Source organism: Lissotriton vulgaris, chromosome 7 (assembly GCF_964263255.1).
Source record: "Lissotriton vulgaris chromosome 7, aLisVul1.2, whole genome shotgun sequence".
Lineage (NCBI taxonomy): Eukaryota > Metazoa > Chordata > Amphibia > Caudata > Salamandridae > Lissotriton > Lissotriton vulgaris.
In genome coordinates, this window is record NC_141695.1 from 1,634,082,253 (window position 1) to 1,634,099,889 (window position 17,637).

The 17,637-nt window shown below is 43.1% G+C and overlaps 1 pseudogene; it reads right to left on the bottom strand.

Annotated features, from left to right (window-relative positions):
* Positions 1–17,103, bottom strand: part of LOC147706174 (solute carrier family 2, facilitated glucose transporter member 10-like) — a 73,830-nt pseudogene extending 56,727 nt beyond the window's left edge.
* Positions 17,104–17,637: the final 534 nt, after the last annotated feature.

Genomic DNA, 17,637 nt, shown 5'->3' on the forward strand with positions numbered 1-17,637 from the left:
TCCCCCAGAAGCAAACTACTGCGAGAGACGCCTTTGAGGATTTCTGGGAAGTGTGCAGTATTTTCAAAGTCCTCACAGAATTATGACATCACATCCTGTAAAAGTGTAGATTTATTCCACTTCGTCAAGGATAAAAACGTTGGTATTGCCTTTACTATAGCTATTATTTACCCTTATTTTTTGAACGACTGAAAATAGTATCTTTGGGGCTTTTGAGAAGCAAATAGACATCTTCTATAGGATTCTACATTAAGGGCTCGATTCCGATCGGGTAAAAAAAATCCCCCGTACGATTCGTATCCGGAGCCGTTTCCGTACGAATCGTAAACACACCGTACGACCCGGCGAGTACGATCCGGACCGGGTGATCAGGACGCTATTCGTACGGTCCGCGTCAGGTAAGGGCGATCCGTACGGAAAAGCGCTCAATCACGTACACACCGTACGCCGCGTACCCCACATGATCGCCGGGGTACGTGCCGTACCCCTGCGATCATGTGGGGTACATGCCGTACACCCAGCGTACATGGGGTACGCACCGTACCCCATGTACGGTGGGTGTACGGTGCGCACCCCATGTACGCTGGGTACACGGCGCGTACCCCACATGATCGCAGGGGTACGGCACGTACCCCGGCGATCATGTGGGGTACGCGGCGTCCCCGGGGAGGGGCATTCTGTACTTGTTTCGGCGCGAACTATGCGTTTACTGCTGTTTCCAGCTCCCGTAAAAAAAAGGCTGCGTACCCGACACGAATCGTACTTGCTGGGTCGTAAAAACCAGCCGCGACCCGTAGCGATGTCACGTACAGCGCGTTCCAAGTGAGACTCGTACGGATATTTTAGTCGTACGGAGTCCTGTACGACTCGTACGGTCCTTGGCTCCTGGTACGGATCGTACTTCGTCGTACGTACGGGGATGGGTACGATTCGTACGGGGAAAATTGCTCCGTACGACGATTCGGAGCGCATTTTACCGGATCGGAATCGAGCCCTCAGTGTGAAGAAATTATGCATGTGATAATGTACAAAATAAAATATTCCACTGCATGTAATAACAGAATAACCACCTTTTAACATGACAGTTACTTGTACTTTCAACGGAAATTTTAATGATCAAATGCATGCACCTTTTGCTTAATTCAGTATGGTCAATTCTCTTGATTTAATTTTTAGTGTGACACCGGATGTCCATCAGTCTGGCCCTGAAACAGTTTTTCTTGTTTAAGCAAATCTTTCACATCGCTTGTTAAGACATATTCATCCAAATGAACTGCATTGATGTATTATTTTGTCGTCTTATTTTCCAATTTCTCGCATGTATTCTGACCTTGCTTCAGTTTCGAACCATCAACAGTATCCCACTGTTGTCTGGACCCACCACACAGGCTTTCACTTTCTGAAATGTTTATAATGGTGTTTACATCCAGAGTGATGTATGTGTGTCATGATGGGAGAACACCCCTGGAAGTTTGTGGTATTAATGTTAGTTTTCACTAGTGTGATGTCCAATATGGGTTTCCAGATTGTTCCAATGCTACACAGAATCGTGTGAATTTATGGTCTTGTTATGGCTTAATGTCACCCGACTCGTATCTTTAATTCAACCCGAGGAATGAACTAGGCTAAAGCCTGACAGACCTGGTGTCTTGGGTGCCCAAAACCTGTGTATTGTGTATTAGAAAAAGGAACCGCATCAATGTATTGAGCAGATCCAAGGGTGTTTGTGATCCGAAACTAAAATTGTAAGGAACATATCACACAGGATAATCGAGGTATTCTATTCTGTCACCAGGATGGAACAAGGACACAGATGACCTGCATATAACACTCTATGTCATATGCAATGCCGGTATACGATGCACCATGCTATTTTCCTGCTTTTATTCTATAGGTTACTGTAGAAGATCTATGTTGCTAACATTAACAGACTGGTTATTTAACCTTTGTTTTTTCCACCTGGTTAATAGGAAAGATAAAGATAGTTGAGGGGTCTTCTGCTCCTGAAGAAAGCCCACAGATATACACTATAGGATGTGCTGAAACATGTCGATCCACTTAAGACAGTGAGAAAGGTAAACGAATAAGCATCACCTAACCCCCTCTTTTATTGTGGGGTGGGGTGATTTTCATGGGGAGAAGCCTACAATGGAGAGAGTAACACTGCATGTGGGATTTGCCAGGGGAAGCCCAGCAGAGATCGAAACACCAGCATGCAGAGTGCTGTTACCTAAGATTCCCAAAATTGGCTGGGGGTTCATGACATGGGGGCACTTGTCAGCTATGTTTTTAAAATTTTACAAAGTCACCTACTTCATTTCAAAAATTGCTTGTTTCATGCAGAAAATCAAAAGTAAACTCTGCCCACATGTTTTGTGAGAGTTCACTCTCTCTTTCACTCATATCATGCATTAATACAAGAATTGGAAATGTGGATTTTTTTTTCTTCTGTGGATTGAAATGTTTTATACCGAGTGTCACAACACTATAAAGGTACAAATTGGACAGTCGGAGAGCAACCTTCCCTAACACAAATAATAAGTAACGGACTAGTTACATTTACATTTACTCTCACGCAAACAGGACAAGTACAACAGAGGTAGCTAACGTACTAGAGTAAGTGAGAGGCATTAAAGGATTGTTTTATATTTTTTACAAATAGATAAACATCAAGAAGTACAAAACTGCTGAAACTCTGATACCTGTTTTTACTGAGTCTTTGGTCTTTCCATTTATTGAGAAATTGCAGTAACCTAGTAGGTCAACGTAATTTGGCAAAGCCTCTCCCCAGTCTCCATAACTATGCTCTAGACAGACACACAGAAGCCAACTTCCTCGAAAAGCATTTGAATGCTTGTATATCAGGCTTTGTACTTTCCCAGCCGTGGTGCTGCATCTGTTCACAATGTTGACGGCCACCAGGTTGCCACACCTCACCCAGCATGCACCTCAGGGTATTTGGTTTCCTGGCAAGTGAGGGGAGGTGCGAATCACCTTCCCAGAAAGGTGTTTAGAAGAGCCTGTTACTCAAGATATGGGGAATGAGAGAATTTCTAAAAATAGCCGTCTGGCGCAAGGGTGACTCCACTGCTCTGAACCAGTGCTGGCCACATGATCCTCGGAGGTACAGAAATGTGGGAAGAAGTCAGATTCAAATAGGTTTAGTGTTGGGTTAGGGTTACCTTTGTAACGCTTACCTGACACTAGACCTATTGGGGGATTAACATACCAATGCTAATTGGTGTTAGTGTTGGTTTGTATGGAAAAGCGACGCAAAGCAACCCAAGAATCACCAGCAACTATTTTAAGGCATTCACTTTAAAGAGGTTTGGCAACTACCCGGGAGAAACATTGTTTCTACCAATTTTTACTGCAGAGGTCCCTCGGAAGCAAACTACTGCGAGAGACGCCTTTGAGGATTTCTGGGAAGTGTGCAGTATTTTCAAAGTCCTCACAGAATTATGACATCACATCCTGTAAAAGTGTAGATTTATTCCACTTCGTCAAGGATAAAAACGTTGGTATTGCCTTTACTGTAGCTATTTTTTACCCTTATGTTTTGAACGACTGAAAATAGTATCTTTGGGGATTTTGAGAAGAAAATAGACATCTTCTATAGGATTCTACATTAAGTGTGAAGAAATTATGCATATGATAATATACAATATTAAAATATTTCACTGCATGTAATAACAGAATAACCACCTTTTAACATGACAGTTACTTGTACTTTCAACGGAAATTTTAATTATCAAATGCATGCACCTTTTGCTTAATTCAGTATGGTCAATTCTCTTGATTTAATTTTTTGTGTGACACCGGATGTCCATCAGTCTGGCTCTGAAACAGTTTTTCTTGTTTGAGCAAATCTTTCACCTCGCTTGTTAAGACATATTCATCCAAACGAACTGCATTGATGTATTATTTTGTCGTCTTATTTTCCAATTTCTCGCATGTATTCTGACCTTGCTTCAGTTTCCAACCATCAACAGTGTCCCACTGTTGTCTGGACCCACCACACAGGCATTCACTTTCTGAAATGTTTATAATGGTGTTTATATCCAGAGTGATGTATGAGGTCATGATGGGAGAACACCCCTGGAAGTTTGTGGTATTAATGTTTGTTTTCACTAGTGTGATGTCCAGTATGGGTTTCCAGATTGTTCCAATGCAACACAGAATCATGTGAATTTATGGTCTTGTTATGGCTTAATGTCACCCGACTCGTATATTTAATTCAACCAGAGGAATGAACTAGGCTAAAGCCTGACAGACCTGGTGTCTTGGGTGCCCAAGACTTGTGTATTGGAAAAAGGAACCGCATCAATGGGTGAACAACCATTACAACGAAACTTTTACAACGCACTACCATTACAACGCAACCATTACAACGCAAACCATTACAACGCATTGCGCTGGGGGGGCGCTCTAGGATAGGGAATAAGTTTAATTTACTATCCAACACCTTCCCTAGTGTCCACGGGGACTGGAGTTGGAATAGTAAATTAAACTTTTCACTATCAAGCACCCCAAAGCGCTATGCGTTGTAAAGGTTTGCGATGTAAAAAACGCGTTGTAAAGGCATGCGTGGTAAAAGTATGCATTGTAACGTCATACATCTGCATCAATGTATTGAGCAGATCCACGGGTGTTTGTGATCTGAAACTAAAATTGTAAGGAACATATCACACAGGATATTCGAGGTATTCTATTCTGTCACCAGGATGGAACAAGGACACAGATGACCTGCATGTAACACTCTATGTCATATGCAATGCCGGTATACGATGCACCATGCTATTGTCCTGCTTTTATTCAATAGGTTACTGTAGAAGATCTATGTTGCTAACATTAACAGACTTGTCATTTAACCTTTGTTTTTTCCACCTGGTTAATAGGAAAGATAAAGATAGTTGAGGGGTCTTCTGCTCCTGAAGAAAGCCCACCGATATACACTATAGGATGTGCTGAAACATGTCGATCCACTTAAGACAGTGAGGAAGGTAAACGAATAAGCATCACCTAACCCCCTCTTTTATTGTGGGGTGGGGTGATTTTCATGGAGAGAAGCATACAATGGAGAGTGTAACACTGCATGTGGGATTTGCCAGAGGAAGTCCAGCAGAGATCCAAACACCAACATGCAGAGTGCTGTTACCTAAGATTCCAAAAATTGGCTGGGGGGTTCATGACATGGGGGCACTTGTCAGCTATGTTTTTAAAATTTTACAAAGTCACCTACTTCATTTCAAAAATTGCTTGTTTCATGCAGAAAATCAAAAGTAAACTCTGCCCACATGTTTTGTGAGAGTTCACTCTCTCTGTCACTCAAATCATGCATTAATACAAGAATTGGAAATGTGGATTTTTTTTTCTTCTGTGGATTGAAATGTTTTATACAGAGTGTCACAACACTATAAAGATACAAATTGGACAGTCGGAGAGCAACCTTCCCTAACACAAATAATAAGTAATGGACTAGTGACATTTACATTTACTCTCACGCAAACAGGACAAGTACAGCAGAGGTAGCTAACGTACTAGAGTAAGTGAGAGGCATTAAAGGACTGTTTTATATTTTTTACAAATAGATAAACATCAAGAAGTACAAAACTGCTAAAACTCTGATACCTGTTTTTACTGAGTCTTTGGTCTTTCCATTTATTGAGAAATTGCAGTAACCTAGTAGGTCAATGTAATTTGGCAAAGCCTCTCCCCAGTCTCCATAACTATGCTCTAGACAGACACACAGAAGCCAACTTCCTCGAAAAGCATTTGAATGCTCGTATATCAGGCTTTGTACATTCCCAGCCGCTGTGCTGCATCTGTTCACAATGTTGATGGCCACCAGGTTGCCACACCTCACCCAGCCATGCACCTCAGGGTATTTGGTTTCCTGGCAAGTGAGGGGAGGTGCGAATCACCTTCCCAGAAAGGTGTTTAGAAGAGCCTGTCACTCAAGATATGGGGTATGAATGAATTTCAAAAAATAGCCGTCTGGCACAAGGGTGACTCCACTGCTCAGAATCAGTGCTGGCCACATGATCCTCGGAGGTGCAGAAATGTGGGAAGAAGTCAGATTCAAATAGGTTTAGTGTTGGGTTAGGGTTACCTTTGTAATGCTTACCTGACACTAGACCTATTTGGGGATCTACATACCAATGCTAATTGGTGTTAGTGTTGGTTTGTATGGAAAAGCAACGCAAAGCAACCCAAGAATCACCAGCAACTATTTTAACCACTTGGCTGCTAGGCGTTTTCCCCCCCTGTGCTGGAAAATGCCATTTTAGTGGCACCATGACGAGCTCAGCTCGTCATCAGCACACGACCCCCGTGGGTGATGACGAGCTGAGCTCGTCATCAGCATCGAAGGGGTTAAGGCATTCACTTTAAAGAGGTTTGGCAACTACCCGGAAGGAACATTGTTTCTAAGACTTTTTACTGCAGAGGTCCCCCAGAAGGAAACTACTGCGAGAGACGCCTTTGAGGATTTCTGGGAAGTGTGCAGTATTTTCAAAGTCCTCACAGAATTATGACATCACATCCTGTAAAAGTGTAGATTTATTCCACTTCGTCAAGGATAAAAACGTTGGTATTGCCTTTACTGTAGCTATTTTTTACCCTTATGTTTTGAACGACTGAAAATAGTATCATTGGGGCTTTCGAGAAGCAAATAGACATCTTCTATAGGATTCTACATTAAGTGTGAAGAAATTATGCATGTGATAATGTACAATATTAAAATATTCCACTGGATGTAATAACAGAATAACCACCTTTTAAAAAGGCAGTTACTTGTACTTTCAGCGGAAATATTAATGATCAAATGCATGCACCTTTTGCTTAATTCAGTATGGTCAATTCTCTTGATTGAATTTTTAGTGTGACACCGGATGTCCATCAGTCTGGCCCTGAAACAGTTTTTCTTGTTTGAGCAAATCTTTCACATCGCTTGTTAAGACGTATTCATCCAAATGAACTGCATTGATGTATTATTTTGACGTCTTATTTTCCAATTTCTCGCATGTATTCTGACCTTGCTTCAGTTTCCAACCATCAACAGTGTCCCACTGTTGTCTGGACCCACCACACAGGCTTTCACTTTCTGAAACGTTTATAATGGTGTTTATATCCAGAGTGATGTATGTGTGTCATGATGGGAGAACACCCCTGGAAGTTTGTAGTAATAATGTTTGTTTTCACTCGTGTGATGTCCAATATGGGTTTCCAGATTGTTCCAATGTAACACAGAATCATGTGAATTTATGGTCTTGTTATGGCTTAATGTCACCCGACTCGTATCTTTAATTCAACCCGAGGAATGAACTAGGCTAAAGCCTGACCGACGTGGTGTCTTGGTTGCCCAAGACCTGTGTATAGGAAAAAGGAACCGCATCAATGTATTGAGCAGATCCACGGGTGTTTGTGATCTGAAACTAAAATTGTAAGGAACATATCGCACAGGATAATCGAGGTATTCTATTCTGTCCCCAGGATGGAACAAGGGCACAAATGACCTTCATATAACACTCTATGTCATATGGGGAAACAACAGTTACAACGCAACTGTTACAACGGACTACTTTTACAACGCAACCACTACAACGCAGGATCCTTTACAACGCCTGCCTTTACAACGCATGTCATTACATAGCAGATGCTATTACAACGCATGCCATTACAATGTAAGGATAGGTAAGTTTATCTTTTTTAAAACATTTATTTAATTTGGGTTTTGGGGTGCAGGGGTATTTTTAGGGTTCAGGGCTATGTTTGGGTTTTGGGGTACAGGGGTATTTTTAGGGTTATGGGCTAGGTTTGGGTTATGGGGTACAGGGGTATTTTTAGGGTTCAGGGCTAGGTTTGTGTTTTGGGGTACAGGGGTCTTTTTAGGGTTATGGGCTAGGTTTGGGTTATGGGGTACAGGGGTATTTTTAGGGTTCAGGGCTAGGTTTGGGTTATGGGGTACAGGGGTATTTTTAGGGTGCAGGGCTAGGTTTGGGTAATGGGGTACAGGGGTATTTTTAGGGTTCAGGGCTAGGTTTGGGTTATGGGGTACAGGGGTATTTTTAGGGTTCAGGGCTAGCTTTGGGTTATGGGGTACTGGGGTATTTTTAGGGTTCAGGGCTAGGTTTGGGTTTTGGGGTACAGGGGTATTTTTAGGGTTCAGGGCTAGGTTTGAGTTATGGGGTACAGGGGTATTTTTAGGGTTCAGGGCTAGGTTTGGGTTATGGGGTACAGCGGTATTTTTAGGGTTCAGGGGTATTTTTAGGGTTATGGGCCAGGTTTGGGTTATGGCGTACAGGGGTATTTTTAGGGTTCAGGGCTAGGTTTGGGTTTTGGGGTACAGGGGTAGCTTTAGGGATTAGGGATAGGTTTTGGGTATAGGGGTACAGGGGTATTTTAAGGGTTCAGTTTTTAAAAAAACGACTTTAAATAAATTAAATTAATTTAATTAAATTAATTAAATATTTATTAATTACAATTTTTTAAAAAAAGGTATACTTACCTATACTTATGTTGTAATGGCATGCGTTGTAATGGCATCTGCTATGTAATGACATGCGTTGTAAAGGATCCTGCTTTGTAAAAATTGCGTTGTAATGGTATGCGATGTAAAAGTATGCGTTTTAACGTCATACATCCGTCATATGCAATGCCGGTATACGATGCACCATGCTATTTTCCTGCTTTTATTCTATAGGTTACTGTAGAAGATCCATGTTGCTAACATTAACCCCTTCCATGCTCATGACGGAACGGTTCCGTCATGAGCGTCGGTTGAGCTGTGCTCATGACGGAACCGTTCCGTCATGAGCCAATAGGCTCATTAGAACCTTCAGCACAGCGAGAAAATTCGCGCCGTGCTGAAGGGGTTAACAGACTGGTTATTTAACCTTTGTTTTTTCCACCTGGTTAATAGGAAAGATAAAGACAGTTGAGGGGTCTTCTGCTCCTGAAGAAAGCCCACAGATATACACTATAGGATGTGTTGAAACATGTCGATCCACTTAAGACAGTGAGGAAGGTAAACGAATAAGCATCACCTAACCCCCTCTTTTATTGTGGGGTGGGTTGATTTTCATGGGGAGAAGCATACAATGGAGAGAGTAACACTGCTTGTGGGATTTGCCAGGGGAAGCCCAGCAGAGATCGAAACACCAGCATGCAGAGTGCTGTTACCTAAGATTCCAAAAATTGGCTGGGGGGTTCATGACATGGGGGCACTTGATAGCTATATTTTATAATTTTACAAAGTCACCTACTTCATTTCAAAAACTGCTTGTTTCATGCAGAAAATCAAAAGTAAACTCTGCCCACATGTTTTGTGAGAGTTTACTCTTTCTTTCACTCATATCATGCATTAATACAAGAATTGGAAAAGTGGATTTATTTTTTCTTATGTGGATTGAAATGTTTTATGCCGAGTGTCACAACACAATAAAGGTATAAATTGGACAGTCGGAGAGCAACCTTCCCTGACACAAACAATAAGTTACGGACAATTGGCAGCAGCACGATTCTCTCACACATACAGGACAGGTACAACAGAGGTAGCTAACGCACTAGGGTAAGTGAGAGGCATTTAACGACTGTTTTATATTTTTTGTAAATAGATAAACATCAAGAAGTACAAAAGTGCTGCATGAAAACTCTGATCCTTGTTTTTACGGAGTCTTTGGCTTTTCCATGTATTAAGAAATTGCAGTAACCTAGTAGGTCAATGTAATTTGGCAAAGCCTCACCCCAGTCTACATCACTATGCTCTAGACAGACTCACAGGTGTCAACCTCCTCGAAAAGCATTTGAATGCTCCTATATCAGGCTGTGTACAATCCCAGACGCGGAGCTGCATCTGTTCACAATGTTGATGGCCACCAGGTTGCCACACCTCACCCAGCTATGCAACTCCGGGTGTTTTGGTTTCCTGGCAAGTGAGGGGAGGTGCCAACCACCTTCCCAGAAAGGTGTTTAGAAGAGCCTGTCACTCAAGATATGGGGTAAGAGAGAATTTCTAAAAATAGCCTTTTGGCGCAAGGGTGACTCCACTGCTCAGAAGCAGTGCTGGCCACATGATCCTAGGAGGTGCAGAAACGTGGGAAGAAGTAAGATTCAAATAGGTTTAGTGTTGGGTTAGGGTTACCTTTGTAACGCTAACCTGACACTAGACCTATTTGGGGATTAACATACCAATGCTAAGTTCGTTTGTATGGAAAATCAACGCAAAGCAACCCAAAATGCTGCTTTGCATTACTTCGCATCAAGGATGCGCTACCTGGGTGTAACATGGACATTCCAATTCAACCACCTATGCTTTTTGACGCAAACCCTATTTACTAACATTAGTAGACATAGCTTCGCGTCAAAAATTTAAAGCAGCTGTAAAGCAAGCATTGAAAGAAGAAATGTTTTAATGTCTCCTTTATTTTCCGACATTGCATGCATTCTGCACTGTACAGCACACATACAAAGTAGGAGATGTTTCGAAGTGTGTTTAGGCATAGAAGGGTACCCTTGGTACAAAACCTATGCTAGATTCAGGAGCACCCTAGCACTACGACGCTAAGGTGTGTGCCTCGCGCTGGGCAAATGAAATCAGTGCCGGTGCTAGTGAGAGGGGAGAAGAGTGCTGCATCTCTGTGAATATGGCGCTCTCCTGTTCTCTCCCTATCACGCAACGCAGCGCAGCCTCATTCAGCAACAGTTTACAGAATCTCGGCCTAGGCCTGTTAAAGTTGGTAATACTTGGGCCAAGTAAGTGATGACCTGTTGGTGCTTGTGAAAGGAGTACATGGCTAGGAGAGAATTAGTTGCTTGCCAAGCGTGTCCCATTGAAAAGCCTTTATGGTGGGGGAAAGTCAGTCGCAGCTCATTCTTGTGACAATGAGAGACATGGTATCACTGTGCAGTCAGCAATGAAAGGCACATTGGTAGGACTGCATAGTCAGTCACATGTCAAGGTCGTACCTGTCGCGGGATGTAGAGTACGAGCAGAGTCAGTTGGTCTCATGGTAGCCTCCAAAAAATTCCAGTAGGGTTTGAAAGAGAGTATCATGCCCAGATGGAGCCTTAAAAAAGTAGGCAGGGATAGTGTAAAGTCAACCGTTTGTCTGCGAGACCTCTGAGTCTAGAGTAGAGTTAGTCGAACTTCAAGAGAGTGTCCATGAAAGGCATATAGGACTGGGCAATCTGTCACATGTCCGGCTGCTGTCTCGAAAGAATACATAGGGTTGGGGCAGAGTCAGTGTTTTGTCATTCTAATGCTAATGAATCGCGCAGAGGTTTGAAGAAAAGTGGGCGCAGATCAGGCCGGGACCTTCAAAGGTGTATCAAGACTAGAGTACAGTGTGTCAAACAGTGCTTTGTTTGTGCCGGTATTTAGAAATAAGTGTGGGCGCTTGCCACCAGCACAAAGTATTCAGAGTAAACCACAAGGTGACCCTCTTTTTTTGAGCAATGGACGGCAGAACTGTGTTTTAAAAAATCAATCCAATCAATCTATTAAAAAAAAAATACAGCGTGCACTTCTAGGCCTTGCCTAAAGCTTGTGGTGACCTTCAATTGTCCAAAACTGACATACTTGTTTATGTGTTATGATTAATAAGCAATGCTATACCTGCCATTTTGCAGCAGTGGCAGGTGTTCTGGATGGGGAACAGCTGCAGCAGCAGACCATGGGCCCTGGCCCTTATATTTCTACGAATTAACCCCTGCTGTCAAGTGAAGCTGCTGCCTTTGAAAGGCGATGGGGAGGGGCAGAGTTGGTCACATGTTAGGTTGGTTCTTATGAGAGGCTGGTTTCATAGTGGATGAGTGGTCACATGACGTCACGCTTGTGCCTGTGAACGGCAAGTATGGCTGTGCAGGAGTCGGTCTCTTGTCAAGGCTGAGGCTATTGAATGTCTTTTGGGGGAGTCAGTCACATGATGTCAGGTGTGTAATTTTGTGAGGCAGATGTGTGACAGGATCAGCTTCTACCCTGGGCCTTACATCCTCTAACCTGCCGAGCCGGGCACCAGAGGGCTCAGACATCCCCTCAAGCCAGTGTCCCTTGCTTGGCATGGACCGCAGGGACTTCCAGGAGCACAGAGCTATTGCTAGAATCACCAGCAACTATTTTAAGGCACTCACTTTACAGAGATTTGGCAACTACCCGGAAGGAACATTGTTTCTACCTCTTATTACTGCAGAGGTCCCCAAGGAAGCAAACTACTGCCAGAGACGCCTTTGAGGAATTTTGGAAGTGTGCAGTATTGTCAAAGTCCTCTCAGAATGATAACATCACATCCTGTAAAAGTGTAGATTTATTCAACTTTGCCAAGGATAGAAATTTTGGTATTGCCTTTACTGTAGCTATTTGTTACCCTTATGTTTTGATCGACTGAAAATAGTGTCTTTGAGGCTTTTGAGAAGCAAATAGACATCTTCTATAGGATTCTTCATTAAGTGTGAAGAAAATATGCATGTGACAATGTACAATATTAAAATATTCCACTGGTTGTAATAACAGAATCACCACCTTTTAACATGACAGTTACTTGTACTTTCAACGGAAATAGTAATAATAAAATGCATGCACCTCTTTCTTGATTCACTATGGTCAATTCCCTCGATTTGATTTTCAGTGTGACACCGGATGTCTATCAGTCTGGCCCTGAAACAGTTTTACTTGTTTCTACAAATCTTTCCAAGCACCAGAACGCCTCCGCCCGTCTCATCCTGGACATCCCCCGATGCAACCACATCTCCGGCCACCTGAGGGACCTGCACTGGCTCCCCGTCAACAAGAGGATCACGTTCAGGCTCCTCACCCACGCACACAAGTCTCTCCACGACCTGGGCCCCAAGTACCTCAACGACCGCCTGACCTTCCACACACCCACCCGCCAGCTACGGTCTGCTAGCCTCGCCCTCGCCACCGTACCACGCATCCGAAGAGCCACCGCCGGAGGCAGATCCTTCTCCTACCTGGCGGCCAAGACATGGAACTCCCTCCCCATCCACCTCCGGCTGACCCAGGACCACCTTAAAACATTAACTGTGAAAACAACTTAAAATCTGGATATTCGACAAGTAATCCCCCACCCATCTCCAAGCGCCTTGAGACCCTCTGGGTATGTAGCGCGCTATATAAATTAATTGAATTGAATTGAATTGAATTCAGGAAGCAACTGAAGACCTGGCTGTTCGAGCAGTAGCGAACCCCTTCCCCAAGCGCCTTGAGACCCTCCCGGGTGAGTAGCGCGCTATAAAAGTTCTTGATTGATTGATTGATTGATTTCACATCCCTTGTTAAGACATATTCATCCAAATGAACTGCATTGATGTATTATTTTGCAGTCTGATTGTCCTATTTCTCGCATGTATTTTGACCTTGCTTCAGTTTCCAACCATCAACAGTGTCCCACTGTTGTCTGGACCCACCACACAGACTTTCACTTTCTGAAATGTTTATAATGGTGTTTATTTCCAGAGTGATGTATGTGTCTCATGATGGGAGAACACCCCAGGAAGTTTGTGGTATAAATGCTTGTTTTCACCAGTGTGGTGTCCAATATGGGTTTCCAGATTGTTCCAATGCAACACAGAACCATGTGAATTTATGAGCTGGTTATGGCATAATGTCATCCAACTCCTTTATTTAAGTAAATCCCAGGAATAAACTAGCCTAAAGCCTGACCGACCTGGCGTCTTGGTTGCCCAAGATCTGTTTATAGTAAAAAAGGAACCGCATTAATGTATTGAGCAGATCCACGGGTGTTTGTGATCTGAAACTCAAATTGTAAGGAACATATCACATAGGATTATCGAGGTACTCTATTCACCAGGATGGAACTAGGGCACAAATGAACTGCAGATAACACTCTATTTCATATGCAATGCCAGTATACAATGTACCATGCTATTTTCCTGCTTTTATTCTATAGGTTAATGTAGAAGATCTATGTTGCTAACATTAACAGACTGGTTATTTAACCTTTGTTTTTTCCACCTGGTTAATAGGAAAAATAAAGATAGCTGAGGGGTCTTCTGTTCCTGAAGAAAGCCCACACATTTACACTATAGGAAGTGCTGAAACATGTCGCTCCACTTAAGATAGTGAGGAAGGTATCCAAAATAAGCATCACCTAACCCCCTCTTTTATTGTGGGGTGGGGTGATTTTCATGGTGAGAAGCATACAATGGAGAGAGTAACACTGCTTGTGGGATTTGCCAGATGAAGCCCAGCAGAGATCATGAGACATAGAGCACAGGGGCCGGGATGCACTGCATTAAAAAAAACACTCAATGGACAGTGCAACGCTGACTGTGGAGTGCAGACATCCGAGAGAGAAACACTGGGAGTGAGGAGTACATGAAAGAAAGAGAACATACAGCACAGGGGCATAGGTTTCGGCAGTAGGAAAAACACACAGGAAAACAAATGCGCTTCCATGCAGTGGTTAACCAAAAAGTAAAAAGAAGTTCCCTAAAAGTGAGCAATAGATCGATAGAAGGCAACCAAGCAAAAGCATGGAAAAGTGGCAATGTTATGAGGAAGAGGAAAACCCAAGATGGACCAAAAGGGGACAGGAAAGCCACTTCTAGGTGCAGGCAAATAGGAGTGAAAATAAAACCAACTAATAGCAAGCAATAGGAAAGCTATGAGCGCACTTTAAGTTGCACGTTCCAAGGCCACATTCTAATATGGCTGGCAGTATCTTTCAGACACCGCCAACAAATTGCACCCTTTTCCGCCCTGTCGACATGTCAACTGGGCGGGAAAGCGGCATACGGTCTTTCCGTTCGCCGTTGACCCCCCAGCCATTGTAATATGGCGGGGGTCATTTCTGCGGGGTGGCGGGCAGATCGCCTCCGCCGGGCTGGCGGAGACTACTGCCGGCCCAGCAGAGGTGATCTGCCGGCCATCCTGATGGGGCCCAAGGTCTTCAAACGTTGAACTTACTTGGCCCAAACTCAATCGAAAATGCACTCACAAGTACCATCGTGCTTAATAAAATTATACCGGTCAGAGCAGTATACTTAGGAAATTGTGTGCTATTGAAAGACATAGGCGTATTTTGTAGCCAATCCTGTGAGTGGATGAGGTCTCCCACATTATGAGTATAAGAAAAGATTACAAACAACCTTAAGCTTGTAGTGCTGGTTAAGTCTATGCTAGGGGCATGTGATCCAGTTACTGGAACAGTCCGATTGATGGAAACTCTCCTGACGTCCAGAAGGTGAGTAGTGTCTGCCCTGGGAGTCACTGGAAACTAATGAAGTACTCACCCTGTACAGTAAAAGGTTAAAAATTCGGATGCTGCTGTTGCGGGACTTCAGTGAAATTCAGAAATTTGCTCAACCTATTCCAGTGATCGATATTGACATCACAGCACATCCGGTAAACAGCAGGACTCTTCTACCAGCGTTGTCAGCTCAGCCCATGGCGACCATGTTGGAAACAACCTTCACCACACCGAGCCCAACTGGGGCCAACATGGCTGAAGAATCACGCTGGAAACACACACCAGTAAATATCATTGATGCATAGCAGTAAAGGACATTGGGTTGGTCAGCTAACTGCTGAAAGAGCACTAGACCAAGGTCAACCAAAGTTCTCATCCTCATGTTGTCTCTGGAGAGAAGGAGTTCAATAAATGAATATTGGCGCTCAAAATTGGGTTCAGGGTTTGGTTCCTCGGTTTCTTCAGTGTTCTCTAATGGAATAACTCCCTTATGGATTTCTTGGCACTGCATCTTTAATTTTGGGGGATTAGATGGGAGGAACAGAATACTTAAACGCTGAACAAGGGTTGCTACGATAGCAAAACCAAATATATTTCCAGCCCTCCTTACATCTCACAAGAAATAATTTCAAAACTTATGTCTAAAATATAAATCGTCAAAGTCCCAGTCTAATGAAGTGACCCCAAAATGCCTTGTTGATGAGGACCCACCATCTCGGAGATAGATATACAGCATGACATGAATGAGATGGATATTGTGAACCCTAAGATAACGCGTCTGTCACAAACCATTCAAATGATCCTAACAAAATGTAAATTAGGCTTCTCACAAAAAGTACTACTTTGTTGGTCAGCATTGAAGTTCTAATAACATGATGATTAATGATGATTCCTTCCAAACCGCATGCAATGAGAATGCCTAATACTAAGCATGAGTTAGGATCCCTTCTAGGAAAAACTGGAGGTAAACATGTATCTATGCTGACACAAGGAGCGTACAATGGTCACAAACCAGTTTACAAAGATGGATCCAAAGATCAAATACATGACCCTGGACAACAGATGCTAGAAGATCATTCTTCCGAAAATTCTTGCCAGAAGAGCTCCAATTGCCAAAACACATATGAGGATCTTTTCTAGGAACATCCTAGAAGTCCATGCAGGGCGAATACAGTGCACATCGTCAAGTTTCCCTGCATGAACCCAACTATAAAATCCGCCATTGCAGGCATCAGATGATAAAAGATGTTTCTTCCAAAAAGGCATGCCACAACAGCTTCAATTGTCAAAGCAGGTAAGAGGCACTCTTCTACAAACCACCGGAAGTAGGCGTTTATCTGAAGCTGAAGAAGGGCTCTTAAAATGATTGTGTACACATATACACAGACGCAGGCAAGGAGCAGATTCACGACAAACAAGAGGACTCGCGCACCAGGCCCTAAAATTAATTTTGTAATAGCTTTAAAAGTCATCAACTGTTATCTGAATTACAAGCTAATGTTTGATTTTCATTTATTTACATTTTTCCATAGCCCTGACGTCACTGCTTTTGATTGCTTTTATAGGGATGGAAAGGCAGGAAAGAGGAGAAGGAGAGGAAATGCATTAAATGGGCCATCCAATGAAAAGAACACAAAGCTTGTCCTCTTTCCCCATGACACACGAACAATCATCAACAAAAGCATGCCTGCGAACATTTTAGAAGAGAAAAGTGGGAGATTTTGGGAAAATAATACAGAGATTGTTCATCTCATATTGACTTCTATCGAGGCCTGAATGGCGTCCATTGTTGTGTATGGGACTTGAAAGTATGCTGCTGCAGGATTGGATATCAGAAATGCATGTTTTTTTCCCCCTTACCTGTCAGGAACATGGAGAACGCGCTATATTGCATGACACAAATGTTGTGCATTGGCCTGCAGTAGCTGGTTACTGGCAGTGAATACTACAAGTCTCACTAGACCAATCCTGACTGAAGCTCTCCAAGGAATCAGGTTTTTGAATGCAGGAATCAGGAGGCGAGAAACTAGCCTTGAAATCGGTATTCTCCCGCCTGAATCGTGAGGATTGGGATTCATGCAATAGGGTTCTGCAATGTACCTTTGTTGAATAATGCCTGGCTGTTCTGTGCGGACTATTGTGATGCCATTCACCAGATGGCTCCTTTTCACAGGAGTGGAAAGTTATGGGTTAAGGGATAGTAAGCTGAGAGGAACAGTAGGTTTTTGCTGCTCTTCAGAACTTAATAAAGTTGCTTTTGCCATAAAAATGCAAGAAGATGCAGGGAGGGTGGTTCAAAAGCTTTAAGCTTGGCTGGGGCAGGGATCTTCCTTCCATCTCCATATACGTTGCATGACCTGAGGACAGCAGGCTTTAAGAGGGTGAATCTATTAGTCTCCTCAGTAGA